Source organism: Anomalospiza imberbis, chromosome Z (genome assembly GCF_031753505.1).
Source record: "Anomalospiza imberbis isolate Cuckoo-Finch-1a 21T00152 chromosome Z, ASM3175350v1, whole genome shotgun sequence".
NCBI classification, from domain to species: Eukaryota; Metazoa; Chordata; class Aves; order Passeriformes; family Viduidae; genus Anomalospiza; species Anomalospiza imberbis.
Window position 1 is genome coordinate 10,650,371 of NC_089721.1, and position 6,549 is coordinate 10,656,919.

The window sequence follows — 6,549 nt, forward strand, 5'->3', positions numbered from 1 at the left end:
ACTTATTTTAAGGCAGACTGTTTATATTGCTGTTTAAATCTTCTAGTCAGAGCACATGTAATCAAATAAGAAACTGCTTATGAATAACTCAAAGATTTTTAAAATTGCATTTCCACAGCCATTAAGCAGAGGCAGAATACTATCCCTGTCAGTACCAGCAACTCCTACACTCAAGAAAAAAACATCTACTGGATGAAGAAGAAAAGAAAACATCTATTGGAATCAGCGTGAGAGCAAAATTAATACTGGCATACAAGGAGAGAAATGAGCAACTTGAAAGGTAAAACATTATTGCAGAAAAGAAGTTATATTCTGTGTACTAGCATTACCATGCCATGATGTACCATTAATTTTTTATTAAAGAAGTAACTGGGCATATTAGCCAATAGTCTCTCATTTGTCTAACTAGATCAAAATCACTTTGATTTTAACTATTTGCATCATCAGTTCTACACTAATTAGCTACGTACTGTTGATTAAAGAACAATGTTGAAAACCTGATATTTTACCAGGAATACTTCCAATGTAGAGCATGCTTGACCAATATTCCCTTTCAACATAACCAGAAAGAGCTATCCAAGGGTTTTAACTGCTGGCATTTGTTTCCAGGATTCTAGCCAAATTCCAGATCATTTGGTTACATTATGCTTACTTGAATTCCTTCTCTACTTCAAAAACAGACACACTATTCTTATTTTTATACTCTAAAAAGATAACTGAACAAAATTGTTAGTACACAATAGCCATACTGTTTCTGAAAGAAAAAAAAATAGTTGCATTTCAGTAACCTCCAAGAGCATTCTAGTGACATTACACACACTCTTTAATAATGCTAGACAAAAACCAAAGTAAAAGAATGTAGGACAAATGTGCACAGTTAATGAGCATTTATTAAATAACAAGGATAAAATACTAGCTGATGAGGCCTTGAGAGTATTTTAAGTACTACTCAAAATGTTTCAGACCGTTGTTTATAAAGCAATCCATCCATAAAATTATATACTTACAATTTAGCCACCTAGAAAAATCTGATTTATTAACTGGATTTTTATCTTGGAGAAACACTATGCCAGAAAGTGAATTAAACTGGGCATGACAGAAATGAACCATCTGAACTTTACTTACTACTTTACTGCCTTCTTTTTTCTAAAAAAAGCCAGCTGGAGAGAGCTTTCATTCATCTACACCAAGCACACAACTATTCTATACATAAAAGAATGACTACAAGAAAAATATTCACATAATTTTAGTTCTGACTGTATTGTGACACAGATGTGAGTGGATATGTATAATTACCGGGGTTGACTAAAACCATCTTCTGACAGTATGTTTTACATACAATTTCCTAAGGCAGAGAAATAGTGACTCAGAATTTCAAGGCTCTGCTTAAGCCATAGAACTAAGGCAATTTGTATTGCCTTTATCCTCTTTGTTCCATCCCTAATGGAGCCCTCTTGGCTAGCTACGTTTACCAGTCACATTCTTGAGTAAATCTTTATTCAATTCCAGTCTCTAATAATCAAGTTTTTTTATCCCTTGCCCACTGCTTTCCCCTACTACTACTCCTATTATCCTACTAGGGAAGCACAGAATCCTCAACACAAAATGCCCAACTTTCTGATAGAGAATAATAACCATAAAGGAAAGAAAGTGGTAATAAACCCCAAAATAAACTATTAAGAAGAAGGAGATGCTTAGAAATGGGTAATGAAATTCAGTGAAACCACAGCAACGTCTCCAAAATAAAAATGTCCTTAATTCCTCATTTCTTTGTTTCACATACTTGTTTAAAGCTGTATCAACATGCCAGTCTCTACTTCTCCTGTAATTTACTGTGTCCTTAAGATATGTATGAACTTGTTCAGAGGCTCTAATGAGCTTACTACTTCCTTTCATTTTGCTTATGTGAATTTTAATCTGTCAGGCAGCTTGGTTCCTTCTTTCTTTCCATCACTTACACTCAGCTTTTGCTGTTCTGATGCTTTATTTTACTCTTTTGATGCTTGAAATGGTTAAGAAGCATTGTCTGCCTCAAAGCTGCAAAATCTCTCCAAAAACTTTCAGTCATTAGTGGCTTTTTAAAAAAACAACCAAACTAACTAACAAAAAACAAACCAAACCCCCATCTGCTTTAGTAAGTCTCTGAGTAGTATCACAAATTAAGCCAAATGACATTAATATTTAAAATGCTATTCCACTCATATTCCTCTCTCCTCCATAGTGGATTGTAATTCCTGCCAAGGACGTCACAGTGGAGATAACAAATTGTCACTTTAAGCTGAAAAATCCTTCAGTCCTTGATTTAAACATGCAATTGCTATAACTGAACTAAATGGAACCATATTGTCTCAGATACAGCCAGAAAGATTTTGCTTACGGAGATTAAATTATCTTCTTCCTTACTTAGTTATCAGTACAAAAAAGAAACACAACAGTCAGTCTCAAAACTCCATTTGTTCCTTACACTGGAAGCACTTTGCCCTGTCTCTTAAAAGCATCAGAACTTCTCTGCACTTCTCTTGCCTTAATCTTGCCCAGTGACTTACTCAAGGTGAGCTAATAATCCATTTTGCAGTACAGAAAACAATGCATCCAGTCACAATATTTTCCTGCACACAGCACATCTGTAACTTTCCCAGCCTCATTATATATTATCAGTATTGAACACACTTTTTAAATATAAAGAGACTATTTAACCAGTGAATGCAGATCTTGTATATGTATATGTATTGTATGCAGACCCATTAGAATTGCTAAGTGTTAGTTCTGCAACTACTTGAAGTGAAGGACTTTGTTTTGCAGGACTGATACAGGAGACTCGCACCCTAGTGCTCTTTGTGCAGATAATAAAAAAGATTAGAATATTAAAGCATCAGTTCAACCTGAAAGTCAGATGCCTAATGTTCTTGTTTAAAAATAACAGAACAGCTAAAGAGCTGGAAAAAGAATAAAGAGGCCAGAGGATGCAAACTCAAAATACACAAAATAATGCAATTATTTGCATAATGAAGGGTAATCTAATTTTTTTCACACAAAGCCAGGTTAAGTTATGGAATTCCTTACCACAAACCACTGTCAATATTAAACATTTACAAATACTCAGGATTGTCTGCATGTGTTCATGGAAGGAAAGGCTAATTGTATTAGCTTATGTCGATGCATAAAGTCCTTCACCACATTCAATGGTGGCAGGGAGAATGGTGGCAAAGGAGTATGGCAGTGGAGTATATGCTAAGAGATCTTAGTATATGATTTCTCCCCATTTCTTCCCCATAATCTTTTATTCATCATTGTTAGAGACAGGAGACCAGACTAGGCCTACATGGGTTGTGACTCAATATAACTGTTGTCTTGTGGCAACCAAGAAAACCAAGTTAGAAGTCGGGAAAAGCTTCCATAGTGCTGTTCTAAGAGCCAGTAGCGGTCATGGAGCGGAGAAACGCACTGAGCAACCACCTGTGGAAACGTGTGGTAAGCACAAACCCCAAGATCATGAGTTTTTTGTTTAGAGCTTAATCCTTTTCTGTCCGCAGTACAGACATGAGGGCCCAGAAGAGAGTATATGTGAAGGACAAATAAATTCAAAACTAAGTTTTAGAGTGGATATGGTCATTCAGTCAATGTCAGAGGGGATAAATACCCTGAGATTAGCTCAGGTGGTTAGAGCATAGTGCTAATAATGCCAAGGTTGCAGATTCAAACCCAGTACGGCCTATTTGCTTAAAAGTTGGACTTGATGATCCTTGTGGATCCAACTTCCAACACAGACTATTCTGTAATTCTGTGATTCAAATAACATAAGGTAAAATGAATAATAAACTGGGAGGGAAGAGTAAAAAGAAGCCCTAAGAGAGGCTATTTAGCCTCTTTGTAACTTCCCAGGAAACAGAAGAAACAAGCAAATAATATAAACCATAACACTACAAGTAAAAAAAATATATATATCTATACATTAAAAAAATTAAAAGTATGTTTATAAACAATTTTGTTGATACAAGCAAAAACAAATTTTGGTGCACAAAAGGAAGCTCCTTAACACAGACACTCTTTAATTACTCTCTTTTAGTTTACTGCTATTACTGTTGGCACAGCTTCACTCTACATGCAATTTAATTTGAGAATTCAGGTACTGCTTTATTTTACTTTTCTTAATCTTAGTTGTATTAAATTGCAGACTTAATTCCCCCATCAGTTTATTATCTTGACGAATCAGAAGTATTTTAGTTGTCCTTTTGTGATAAAGTTTATTGATATTCACCTTTAAAACTGGATTTCACCATTTTATTCTTTATGCGTAACACTATTATGTCCATGTTATTCAAAATTAATGTCCAAGAAAAGCTATAGGCTTGGTCACATAATTTTTTGTTCTTCATGTCTGCAGTTTCTTTCAGATGGGCAAAAGGAATGAAATGGAACAGATGATCCTTGACACTTCAATTTCTGCTCAACAGGTTGTGCCTGGTGTGTTCTATTCCTACAGCTATTATAAATTCAGCCTGTAAACAATCCTCTCCTGTTTCAAAGCAAGTCCACAATAAGATGCATGAAGTTTAAAATAAAGTCAGAGCCTTAGGTGAATGATTCATATGCATTCCACAACCCTGTATTACTGACTAAATTCTACATCATTCAAAGTACAGAGTCCTGTGAAAAACCAGTTTGGAATGCCCAGTGGCATTCCTAGCAGAAATGTAAAAAACTGAGAGCACAGGAGGTATACAATGTTATTATTTTAAAACACTGGAGTTTTCAGCAAAGGTAGAATGAGGGAAACACTTACTTTATCTGTTTTCTGCAGTTATTTTCCTTTACATGGTCTTTGGGCTCAGCTTTCACAGCGCAGAACACAGACATCTTTCCATGGGAAAGAATGAAGTAAAATTTTGTTAATACATTATCCCATCACTTCTCAGAATAAAGCAAGCTACATTAATTTGTTAAAACAGATATAGATGAAACAGCAAGTCACTACTGAATTTAAACATGAAATTCCACATCTTTCTCATAGTTTTAACTTACCTGAGTAAGATTTTATTATATCATCTCAACAGACAGAAAAGCTCATGTTAATTTTAAACAAAATCAGGTGTTTAGAAATGCACTGAATATGATAGTGAACTTGAAGGAATACATTCCACAAAAAAAAAAAAAAATCTGAAGACACAGGAAGTACCAGCCTTTCAAAGTCAGAGGGGACACGGAAAGAAGTTCTATACTTAATAAAAATCAATTATAGTTTGCATGTTTTAAATTAACATAAGCTACTGATAATGACTACTTGCAGCAACAGCTAACTGTATATCAACATAAATACATATACATTGATTTCTGGAACCATGGAAAAAATTCCATGATGGAGCTAAAATGTTTGTTCTTTCCTCCCTGAAACACCAGAAAAACACTCTGATGATAGATTACTACAAATACAATCATAAAAATATTAAACATTTGAACTTTTTCTTCCCCTAAAGTGTGTGAATTTTCCTAAGTTCAGATATATGCAAAACTTTGAATCCTTAAAAGAATATAAAAATTAATTTAAACATCTGTCCTAAAAGTACTTCCTCCCTCTTGAAGTTTTCTGTTACTTCACTCATCCATATGCCACTGACTTTACATTGACCTTTTCAATATTTATAAATACCTGCTCAGTTATACATTTATATTCTTATTCTCAAGGATTTAATTTGAATTAAAACACACCCCCTGTCAAAGCACACAGATTTAATCTGAGGAATTCTGTTTGTTCTCAAGGAACAGAACCTGTAACATCCCAAGTCAACTGTCACTTTTGAAAATTATCAATAGCTTGTTGTCTTTTCATTAGCCACTAGATCATTTTGTTCCTGCCCTTTGTAGCAAAAATAATCCTTCACAATTCCGTATTGTGCTGAAAGGTACTTGAAAACTTGAGTAATTAAAATAACTTTTCCAAGAAAAAAAAATATGGCCAATTTAAATACCCACTGTGCCGCAGTGCATTTTCCCGATGTAGCTCTCTTCCTTGTGGCTCTGGCGTTTTATTACACACGCTTCAAATAGGAGCACTGGAACCAGTGCATGGCTGTTTCGGTGTGATTCTAAAACAAAGATGACTTAACGCAAACAAGAGCTGCGCAAAGGCAGTCTCGGCGGGGCTCGCCCCGCAGCGGGCCGGGCTCCCGCCCGAGCAGCTGTCTGGCACAGGCACGCTGCCGAGCCTCACGCCGGCTGGAGCTCACCGCCCGGCATGTGCAGCAGCGCGCGTTCTCGCCGCTCCTTCGCTCACCCTCGCCCTTTCCACACGGCGCCAGCACAGCGATAGCGTGTGCTCTTATGAGAACGGATTTGGAAAAAAAATCACCCTGGGTTAATTCCCTTTCTCCCGACATGCTGCGCTTTGCAGAGTCACAAGAATCAATCAGGTTGAAAAAGATCTCTTGAGGCTGATGTCGTCCAACCTGCGAGCCAGCACCACCACGGTCAAGCAGACCACGGCACTGAATGCCACATCCAGCCTTTCCCTGAACACCTCCAGGGCCGATGACTCCACCACCTCCCTGGGCA